Raw genomic sequence first — 12,110 nt, forward strand, 5'->3', positions numbered from 1 at the left:
GCCAGTTAGTTCATCCAATGTAGCCCCCCAGACACCCTCGCTGGTGTTCATCCAGACTATTGTCCCGTGTATGTAGCAGAAAATATCAGCACCCTATAATCATTCATCTTAGGTATTTTGTTGCGTATTATCAGGTCGTGATGATTCTGTACAAACCAGGAGAAAAAAAATCATTAAACTGGATTCAAATAGTTAAAATCATGCAGTAAGCTGTCTAAAATGTCAGTGAAGGTTAAATTAAAGTAAGTGTACCAGGTAGCAGAAAAAGTGTGTCATAAAAAGGCAGCATTTCAAGATTATGAAGGAAAATGCAAATAAGGTCTCCCAGCAACAAACCTTTTGCATTCTTGTCAAATGTAAATTAGACTCAGTGGGGTAGACATTGTGCAACAAATAGGCAGCTTGTCACATCTCTCCTGCTTTCAATTTTCATGAATTTCAGGTCCTCAAGGAGGAGGTCAGGATAAGTATCTCAGTCGTACCGAAACACCCCGGCGTACAACTTGTTCCATGGAGATAACCTTTTAAAATAACTTTGCAACATTTGTAGGACCATTGTAAAATATCTGAAACGTTTCCTTTACTGTATTGAAGCATCTCAGGATGTTACCTGATGTATGTAAAGAATCTGAATATTATTGCTTTTTGGGTGACGGCCATTTTGGAATTCATTTGTGGGACATGGGCATCGCTGGCTGGCCAGCATTTATTGCACATCCCAAGGTGCCCTTGGAGGGCAGTTGAAAGTCAACCACATTGCTGTTTGTAATGTTCTCACAGATTTATGAATAATGTATATTTTTGAAAAAAAAAGAGATCAGCTTAAGGTGAGAACGATTGTCCCTTTTGCATTCACTGGAGCATCTGCAAGACCACAATCCAGCAGGCTTGAAGAGAGGTACTTGATGGTCACCCTCCCTCGACCTGGCTCCAGTGTTGCAAAAGGTTCAATTGCCTCACTGGAACAGCAAGTGTGAATACAACTCCTTATCTCTCCTTATCTCTCACTAACCTTCCTGCTGCACTTTCAATAATTCCCTCCCCGATGTCACATCATTCAGCATACACCACACGCGTGTGTTCTTTATGTTTGTATAGCAGTGTGTACCTCCTCATGCCAAGTGCACCTTCCTGTTTATCTCACAGAATCACAGTACCCGCACAGTGCAGAAAGAGGTGATTCAGCCCATCAAGTCTATACTGACTTTCCAAAAGTGCATCCTACCCTCCACCCTATTCCCATAACCCTACGCATTTACCATGGTTGAACCTACACATCCTGGGACACTAAGGGTTAATTTACTATGGCCAATCCACCTAACCTGCACATCTTTGAACTGAGAGAGGAAAACGGAGCACCTGGAGGAAACCCTCGCAGACATGGGGAGAATGTGCAAACTCCACACAGGGAGTCACCCAGTGCTGGAATTGAACCCGGGTCCCTGGCAGGGTGGGGCAGCAGTGCTAAGCACTGTGCCACCATGCCGTCCTTTCCTTTGCTGTCTTCAGAACACACACTACCTACATTCTCCTCTCACATCTACCTCTTGCAGAATTGCCCATTTTTCCCTGCATTCCTTCACATTCCACACAATTGTCTTTAGACTCCTGACCTCCACATCCTCATTCCATCGTGATTGTCCTCTTAGCACGCGCACCATGTGCACAAGCTGTACGCATTGCAAACCTTTTCAACAGACACTCACTAACTCTTCCCCCCTCTCTTTCTAAAGGACAATACAGCAAACCATGAAGGGACGCTCAACATCACAAGTTCCCATTCCAATAAAGCACAAATCTCTGGATATTAATGACTTGGGCAAAGCCAGGATTATCTGGGAGGCGGCAACTGGCAGCTTATCTTATTCAGTAAGCTGTTTGCATATCACTAATAACCCTTCATCTATCTCTGTGTTGATTCAACAAATTTCATGTTCTTGAACAGCAATCTGAAGACAAACTATTGTCTCTCAGTGCCACCCTCACCCCTCACCTTTTTCACTCTCTGTGGACATGATGAATCCCAAGTGGATGGGAGTGGCAGTGGCACAATGGGAGCAGTGTCTGTTGCCCTCGACATGTCTGTTCCTTTACCAAGCTGGGAATTGAACCTGGGTCCCTGGCCTCTCAGCGCCGACTGTGTCACTGTCTGTGTGGAATTTGCACAACCTGGGTCCCAGCTTGGGTCACTGTCTGTGCGGAGTCTCCACGTTCTCCCATGTCTGCGTGGGTTTCCTCCAGGTGCTCTGGTTTCCTCCCACAGTCCGAAAGATGGGCTGGTTAACATAGAACATAGAACATTACAGCGCAGAACAGGCCCTTCGGCCCACGATGTTGCACCGACCAGTTAAAAAAAAAAACTGTGACCCTCCAACCTAAACCAATTTCTTTTCGTCCATGAACCTATCTACGGATCTCTTAAACGCCCCCAAACTAGGCGCATTTACTACTGATGCTGGCAGGGCATTCCAATCCCTCACCACCCTCTGGGTAAAGAACCTACCCCTGACATCGGTTCTATAACTACCCCCCCTCAATTTAAAGCCATGCCCCCTCGTGCTGGATTTCTCCATCAGAGGAAAAAGGCTATCACTATCCACCCTATCTAAACCTCTGGGTTAGGTGCATTGGCCGCGCTGAATTCTCCCTCGGTGTACCCAAACAGGAGCCAGAGTGTGGCGACTAGGGGATTTTCACAGTAACTTCATTGCCGTATTAATGTAAGCCTACTTGTAACTAATAAAATAAATAAAAGTATTTACCATGGCCAATCCACCTAAACTACACATTTTTGGACACTAAAGGGCAATTTAGCATGGCCAATCCACCTAACCCACACATAGAATCATAGAATCCCTACAGTACAGAAGGGGGCCATTCGGCCCATCGAGTCTGTACTGATCACAATCCCACCCCTGACACTAGGGGCAATTTAGCATGGCCAATCAACCTAACCCACACATCTTTGAAGCGTGGGAGGAAACTGGAGCACCCGGAGGAAACCCACGCAGACACGAGGAGAATGTGTAAACTCTGCACAGACAGTGACCCGAGGCTGGAATCAAACCCGGTGCTGTGAGGCAGCAGTGCTAATCACTGCGCCACCGTGCCGCCCCATTTTAAGAAACCTTGTTTTGAGAAAAGCACCTTCGGTTACTACTTGGATGAGAAATGAGTGGGCGACATTACAATTTGTTAGGAATTAAATTTCTCAGACTCCGTCTGCCATATGGTTTTATTACAGTGTCTGAGTGTGCATTGCTGAAGTGTTAGTGACGTTGAGCTCGCTTGAACGGTTTCAGTGCTCTTTCGTGCAGGATTAGGGGACAAATGAAGGATGCAACAAGGGCTGGACAAGGAGCAGTTGCCAGGATAATTGAAGAAACGTAATCATTTCTTGCTCTAAGTCATGGAATTAGTTCTGCCTCCTGACTCCCATCTGAACTCAAATGGGCACACAAGCGACTTGGTCATTTAAGAAAGCTTAACAGTTATGATGGTAAGTAGGTCATACTTCAGAACTTGGCGGAAGTGTGTGTATTGATAGTATTTAACCCAGATTACTGTGATAAGAAGTGCGGTAAATGGAGGGTTGGAAACCTTATCAGTTGGCATCACGCTACTACAATTATCTAATTGAAGTAAGTATTTTTGAAATTTTTTTTTTAATTTGAAGTAATACGCGTTGATAGAAGAGTTCAAAATGGTCAAAGGGTCAAACAAAGTGAACAAAGAGAGATGATTTTCATGTAAAGTTGGTTCAGCGCTGCCACAAGATGCTTCTCTAACAACTTAATACATGCTTTTAAATGTTGTTTAAAAGTTTCCATCATAACCCACCTTGGAAATAACCAGTCATTATTTCCACTTATGTAGCTTTATATATATCATTTGCAAAATGGCACACAGTTAGACAACTTAATTCATTCTCTCATACTCAGGGGGTGGGGGAAGTATTAAAACTGATGCCTTGTCAGAAATGGTTCCTATCCAGGCCCCATCCCCCTAACCCCCACATATTTATCTCACTAATTCCCCTAACCTATTCATCTTAAGTTTAAGTTTATTTATTAGTGGCACAAGTAGGCTTACATTAACACTGCAATGAAGTTACTGTGAAAATCCCCTAGACGCCACACTCTGGCGCTTGTTCGGGTACACTGAGGGAGAATTCAGCATGGCCAATGCACTTAACCAGCACGTCTTTCAGACTGTGGGAGGAAACCGGAGCACCCGGAGGTAATCCACGCAGACACGGGGAGAATATGCAGACCCCGCACAGTCACCATGCTTGGGAAGCTAAGAGACAATTTAACACGGCCAATCCACCTAACCCGCACATCTTTGGAGTGTGGGAGGAAACCGGAGGAAACCCACGCAGACAACGTGCAGACTCCGCACAGTGACCCAAAGCCAGAATTGAACCCAGGTCCCTGGCGCTGTGAGGCAACAATGCTAACCACTGGGGCACCATGCTGCCCAGGGTGTGGTTGCTAATTAAAGAGGGTCTCATGGACTGAAGTGCATTTGTTTCAATGCGAGAAGTGTAACAGGTAAGGCAGATGAACTTAGAGCTTGGATTAGTACTAGAAACTATGATGTTGTTGCTATTACAGAGACTTGGTTCAGGGAAGGACAGGATTAGCAGCTTAACATTCCAGGATACAGATGTTTCAGGCGAGATAGAGGGGGATGTAAAAGGGATGGGGGAGTTGCACTACTGGTGAAGGAGAATATCACAGTTGTACTGCGGGAAGGCACCTCGGAGGGCACACAGAGTGGCAATATTGGTAGAGCTGAAGAATAGGAAGGGTGTAGTCACAATGTTGGGGAATTACTAAAGGTCACCCAATTACCAACAGAAGATAGAGGAACAGATATGTAGGCAGATTTTGTAAAGGTGTGAAAGTAACAGGGTTGTTGTGGTGGGAGATCTTAACTTCCCCTATGTTGACTGGGACTCACTTAGTGCTAGGGGCGTGGATGGGGCAGAGTTTGTAAGGAGCATCCAGGAGGGCTTCTTGAAACAGTATGTAGATAGTCCAACTGGGGAAGGGGCCGTACTGGACCTGGTATTGGGGAATGAGCCCGGCCAGGTGGTCGATGGGGGAGCAGTTCGGGAACAGTGACCACAATTCAAGTAAGCTTTAAGGTACTGATGGATAAAGGTAAGTGTGGTCCTCAAGTTAAGGTGCTAAATTGGGGGAAGGCTAATTCTAATAATATTAGGCAGGAACTGAAGAATGTAGATTGGGGGCAGATGTTTGAGGGCAAATCAACATCTGGCATGTGGGAGGCTTTCAAGTGTAAATTGATAGGGATTCAGGACTGGCACATTCCTGTAAGGCTGAAGGATAAATATGGCAAGTTTTGAGAACCTTGGATAACGAGAGATATTGTGAGCCTCGTCAAAGAGAAAAAGGAAGCATTTGTCAAGGCTAAGAGGCTGGGAACACACGAAGCAAGTGTGGAATACAAGGAAAGTAGAAAGAAACTTAAGCAAGGAATAAGGAGGGCTAAAAGGGGTCACGAAAAATCATTGGCCACACCTGATGAAGGAGCGGCACTCAGAAAGCACGTGATTCCAAATAAACCTGTTGGACTTTAGCCTGGTATTGTGAGACTTCTTACTTTGTTAACTCTTGACAAATGCTCACTTTGTAAACTCATTTCTTTTTAATTTTTTTACAGGAACTCTTACTATCTTAAACCTTTTTTAGTTCACCATGGATGCTGTGCCCATTCCTTGGACGTTTTCTTACTTGTTGGAATGTATCTATCTGTTGCATTCTGAAATATCTCCTCAGGCAGCACGGTGGCGCAATGGTTAGCACTGCTGCCTCAGCTCTAAGGACCCGGGTTCAATTCCCGGCTTGGGTCACTGTCTGTGTGGAGTCTGCATGTTCTCCCCGTGTCTGCGTGGGTTTCCTCCAGGTGCTCAGATTTCCCCCTACAGTCCGAAAGATGTGCTTGTCAGGCACATTGGCCATGCTAAATTCTCCCTCCGTGTACCCGAACAGGTGCCAGAATATGGCGACTAGGGGATTTTCACAGTAACTTCATTGCAGTGTTAATGTAAGCCTACTTGTGACACTGATTTTAAAAAAATATGTTTACCACTGCATCTCTAATGACGATGTCCTTGATATAGAAGGAGTGCAGCGAATGTTTACCAGGCTGATTCCTGGGATGGCAGCTCTGTCATATGAGGAGAGACTAAGTCAGTTAGGATTGTATTCATTGGAGTTTAAAAGATTGAGAGGGTATCACTCTTATAAAATTCTAACAGGATTAGAGAGGGTCGATTCAGTAAGAATGTTCCCATTGGTGGGGGAGTCCAGAACTGGGGGCCATAGTTTGAGGATACGGGATAAACCTTTTAGAACTGAGGTGAGGAGAAATTTCTTCACCCAGAGGGTGGTGAATGTGTGGAATTCACTACCACAGAATGTAGTTGAGGCCAAAACATTGCCTGATTTCAACAAGAAATTAAATATCGCTCTTGGTGCTGAAGGAATTAAGGGATATGGGGGCCATGATCAAAGTTAATGGCAGGGCAGGCTTGAAGGGCCTAATGGCCTACTCCTGCTTCTATTTTCCATGTTTCTATTACCTGTCCCTTAACCTAATTTGCCAATTGTCTACAGAAACGGGGATGAAGTGGCAATGGTCGAGAGCTTCAAGTTTTTAGGTGTCCAGATCACCAACAACTTGTCCTGGTCCCTCCACGCCGATGCTATAGTTAAGAAAGCCCACCAATGCTTCTATTTTCTCAGGAGGCTTAGGAAATTCAGCATGTTTGCTACGACTCTCACCAGTTTTTACAGATGCACCATAGAAAGCTTCCTTTCCGGATGTATCACAGCTTGATATGGTTCCTGCTCTGTCCAAGACCGCAAGAAACTACAAAGGGTCGTAAACGAAGCCCAGTCCATCACTCAAACCAGCCTCCCATCCATTGACTGTCTACACTTCGCGTTGCCTTGGAAAAGCAGCCAGCATAATTAAGATCCTCACGCACCCTGGACATTCTCTTTTCCACCTTCTTCCTGAGGGAAAAACATACAAAAGTCTGAGGTTATGTACCAACCGATTCAAGAACAGCTTCTTCCCTGCTGCCATCAGAGTTTTGAATGGACTTACCTTGCATTAAGTTGATCTTTCTCTATACCCTAGCTATGACTGGAGCACTACATTCTGCACTCTCTCCTTTCCTTCTCTATGTACAGTATGCTTTGTCTGTATATCGTGGAAGAAACAATACTTTTTACTGTATAATAATACATGTGACAACAATAAATCAAATCAAATCAATTCACTTTAGCTTGCTCAGCTTGCACACCCTCATAATTGTCCTTATTTAAGTTTTAAAACATAGTCTCAAACCCACTCCTCTCTCCCTCACACTGAGTGTAAAATTCAATTGTATTATGGTTGCTGCTACTTAGGGCCGCCTTCGCTATGAGATTGTGAATTGTCGATTGTCGTAAAAACCTATCTGGTTCACTAATGTTTTTTAGTGAAGGAAATCGGCTGTCCTTACCTGGTTTTGCCTGCATGTGACTCCAGAGCCACAGCAATGTGGTTAACTCTCAACTGCCCTCCAAGGGCAACTAGGGATGGGCAATAAATACTGGCCAACCAGTGATGCCCAAATCCCACAAATGAATAAAATAAATAAATAAATAACCCTGTTTCCTTCTGCAATACCACATCTAGGATAGTCTGCTCTCTGGTTGACTCCAGAACATGCTGTTAGAACCATAGATTCTTACAGTGCAGAAGGAGGCCATTTGGTCCATCGAGTCTGCACCAACCACAATCCCACCCAGTCCCTTTCTCCATAACCCCATGTATTTACTCTAGGTAGTCCCCCTGATATTAAGGGGCAACTTAGTATGGCCAATCCACTTAACTGTTCTAAGAAACTATCCTGGAAACATTCAATAAACTTTTCATTTAGGTTACCTTTGCCCATCTAACGTTTCCGCCCTGTAATTTTATTATCGTCATGCCTTTTTTGACAAGCTCCCATTATTTCTTCCTTTCCGCTCCACCCTTGATGGCAGGATCCTCGTTCTCCCACTGCAAGTTCCTCTCCAGCCCTGAGCAGATGTCCTGAGCCCTGGCACTGGGCAGGCAACACAGCTATCTGGACTCATGCACTTTTCTGCAGAGAACGGTGTCAATCCCCCTCACTATACTGCCCCGTTTGACTAGTTTCCTGTGCACGGTGCCAAGGCCAGTTAGCTCATCCATCCTGCAGCCCCATTCTCATCCAAACAAGCTGGAAAAAACTCAAACCTGTTGGTCAATTGCAAGGCTTGAGGCTCGTGCACTCATGCCCTCTGGACCCCCTTACTTACCTCACTTGTAGTCAGACTATCCTATCCCTGAGCACTGACACGGCCAACATTTGCCGCCCTATCCCCAATTCTTCTTGAAGTGAGTGGCTTGCTCGGCCATTTCACTGGGCATTAGGCTAGACTGGAACGGCAGATTTCCTTCCCTAAAGGGAGTTAATGAACCAGATGGGTTTTTATGACAATTGATGGCTATTGGGCACATCAGTCTGCAAAGGGACATAGATAGTCTAAGTGAGTGGGCGAGGGTCTGGCAGATGGAGTACAATATTGGTAAATGTGAGGTCATCCATTTTGGTAGGAATAACAGCAAAATGGCCTATTGTTTAAATGGTAAAAAATTGCAGCATGCTGCTGTGCAGAGGGACCTGGGTGTCCTTGTGCAGGAATCACAAGGAGTTAGCTTGCAGGTGCAGCAGGTAATTAAGAAGGCAAATGGCATTTTGTCCTTCATTGCTAGAGGGATGGAGTTTAAAAACAGCGAGGTTATGTTGCAGGTGTATAAGGTGCTGGTGAGGCCACATCTGGAGTACTGTGCACAGTTTTGGTCTCCTTACTTGAGAAAGGATATACTGGCACTGGAGGGGGTGCAGAGGAGGTTCACAAGGTTGATTCCGGGGTTGGGAGGGTTGGCTTATGAGGAGAGACTGAGTAGACTGGGGCTATACTCATTGGAATTCAGAAGAATGAGGGGAGATCTTATAGAAACATATAAGATTATGAAGGGAATAGATAAGATAGAAGCAGGGAAGTTGTTTTCACTGGCAGGTGAAACTAGAACTAGGGGGCATGGCCTCAAAATAAGGGGGAGCAGATTTAGGACTGAGTTGAGGAGAAACTTCTTCACACAAAGGATTGTGAGTCTGTGGAATTCCCTGCCCAGTGAAGCAGTTGAGGCTACCTCATTGAATGTTTTTAAAGCAAGGATAGATAAACTTTTGAACAGTAAAGGAATTAAGGGTTATGGTGAGCGGGTGGGTGAGTGGAGCTGAGTCCATGAAAAGATCAGCCATGATCTTATTGAATGGCGGAGCAGGCTTGAGGGGCCAGATGGCCTACTCCTGCTCCTAGTTCTTATGTTCTTATCACTTGAAATGCCATAGCATACAAGGCTATAACCAAATGCTGAAAAATGGGATTAGAATAGATAGATGCTTGATCGCACAGAAAACAATGGGCTGAAAGGCCTCTTTCTGTGCTGTAAAACTCTATGATGATGATAAGTTTCATAGTTACGGTGGCACAGTGGTTGAAACTGCTGCCACGCAGCGCCAGGGACCGGGTTCGATTCCCGACTTGAATCACAGTCTGTGTGGAGTCGGCACATTCTCCCCGTGCCTGCATGGGTTTCCTCCGGGTGCTCCTGTTTCCTCCCACGGTCCGAAGATGTGTGGGTTAGGTTGATTGGCCATGGTAAATTTACCCTAGTTTCAGGGGGATTAGCGGGGTAAATGAGGGTTACGGGGATAGGGACGGGGTGGGATTGTGGTCGGTGCAGACTCGATGGGCTGAATGGCCTCCTTCTGCACTTTAGGAGTTCTATGATTCTACAGGGAATAATTTCTAATTCCAGATTTATTAATGAATTAAATTTAAATTCCAGCAGCTGCCAGGTCCCCTGAGCATGAGCCTTGGCCTCTTGACTAACTAATCCCATGACAATACCACTTATACCACTGCTTTCCCTGGAGGGTTATCTGAGTCCCCTCATTCCCAATTATTCATAGCCAGGGCGTCATGTACGGTACTATTCGAGACTTTCCAGTTTTGCTTTTGATGATTGTACACTTTCTTTCAACAAAGTAGTAAATTTGTGACCTGATTTACTGCCACTTACACAAACCTGTTCGTCTCACAGTCACTCATTAAGGCGACCATTCTTCCTGTTGTGGTCTGTGGCTCTTTCTTGCTGATGAGGTTTTCCTCTCTTTCAGGTCATATTTTGTTCCCTCCCACTCCTCTGCTCTGAAAGTGTTTACGCTCATTTGCTACTTCGCCTACTCTGAAAGATGTGACGTATTCATCTGAGTGATTGAGACGGCCACAGACAATGCCAATCCCATCCTCACCCTCACACCTAACATCCAGGCTCTCCCTGCCATTAGCCCGTTATGTGCGCCCTACTGGGCATAGAGGTGCCAAGCAGAATGAGCATCATTTCTCAGCAGCAGGGTTTGGGAAGACCAGAATCATAGAAACCCGACAGTGCAGAAGGAGGCCATTCGGTCCACCGAGTCTGCACCAACCACAATCTACCCACGCCCTATCCCCATAACCCCACACATTTACTCTGTTAATCCCCATGACACTAATGGGCAATTTAGCATGGCCAATCAACTTAACCTACACATCTTTGGAGTGGGGGGGGGAAACCGGAGTATCCAGAGGAAACCCACGCAGACACGGGGAGAATGCACAAACTCCACACAGAGAGTCACCCGACGCCAGAATTGAACCGGGGTCCCTAGTGCTATGGGGCAGCAGTGCTAACCACTGGGCCACCATGCCCCCCGAAGGCTGAGGTGTGGGGCACTTTTCCTTTTTTGTATCTTTCTATAGGTACATTGGTAGCTGGCATTGCTGCCTCACAGAGCCAGGGACCCAGGTTCGAAACCATGCTTGGGTCACTGTCTGTGCGGAGTCTGCACATTCTCCCCGTGTCTGAGTGGGTTTCCTCTGGGTGCTCTGGTTTCCTCCCACAGTGCAAAAGATGTGCTGGTTAGGTACATTTTCACAGTAACTTCATTGCAGTGCTAATTAAAGTTGATTCATTAGTCACAAGTAAGGTTTACATTAACATTGCAATGAAATTACTGTGTAATTCCCCTAGTCACCACAGTCTGACGCCTGTTCGGGTCAATGCACCTTACCAGCAGATCTTTTGGACTGCGGGAGGAAACCAGAGCACCCAGAGGAAATCCACGCAGACATGGGGAGAACATGCAGAGTCCACACAGACAGTGACCTAAGCCGGGAATCAAACCCAGGTCCCTGGCGCTGTGAAGCAGCAGTGCTAACCACTGTGCTACCATGCTGCTCTGTAAGCCTACTTGTGACACTAATAAATAAGCTTAAAAACTTTTGTAGGCTGCTTTCGATTACTGGCTGTGCTGTAAGCTTACACGGACAAGCCCTCCGAATACACAGGATCTGCTCGGATGAGGAGGATCGCAACAGACACCTCCAGACGCTGAAAGATGCCCTCATAAGAACAGGATATGGCGCTCGACTCATCGATCGACAGTTCCGACGCGCCACAGTGAAAAACCGCACCGACCTCCTCAGAAGACAAACACGAGATACGACGGACAGAGCACCCTTCGTCGTCCAGTACTTCCCCGGAGCGGAGAAGCTATGACATCTCCTCCAGAGCCTTCAACATGTAATTGATGAAGACGAACATCTCGCCAAGGCCATCCCCACACCCCCACTTCTTGCCTTCAAACAACCGCGCAAACTCAAACAGACCATTGTCCGCAGCAAACTACCCAGCCTTCAGGAGAACAGTCACCACGACACCACACAACCCTGCCACAGCAACCTCTGCAAGACGTGCCGGATCATCAACACAGATGCCATCATCTCACGTGAGAACACCATCCACCAGGTACACGGTACATACTCTTGCAACTCGGCCAACGTTGTCTACCTGATTCGCTGCAGGAAAGGATGTCCCGAGGCATGGTACATTGGGGAAACCATGCAGACGCTGTGACAATGAATGAATGAACACTGCTCGACAATCAC

The sequence above is a fragment of the Mustelus asterias genome, chromosome 3 (assembly GCF_964213995.1).
Source record: "Mustelus asterias chromosome 3, sMusAst1.hap1.1, whole genome shotgun sequence".
NCBI lineage: Eukaryota > Metazoa > Chordata > Chondrichthyes > Carcharhiniformes > Triakidae > Mustelus > Mustelus asterias.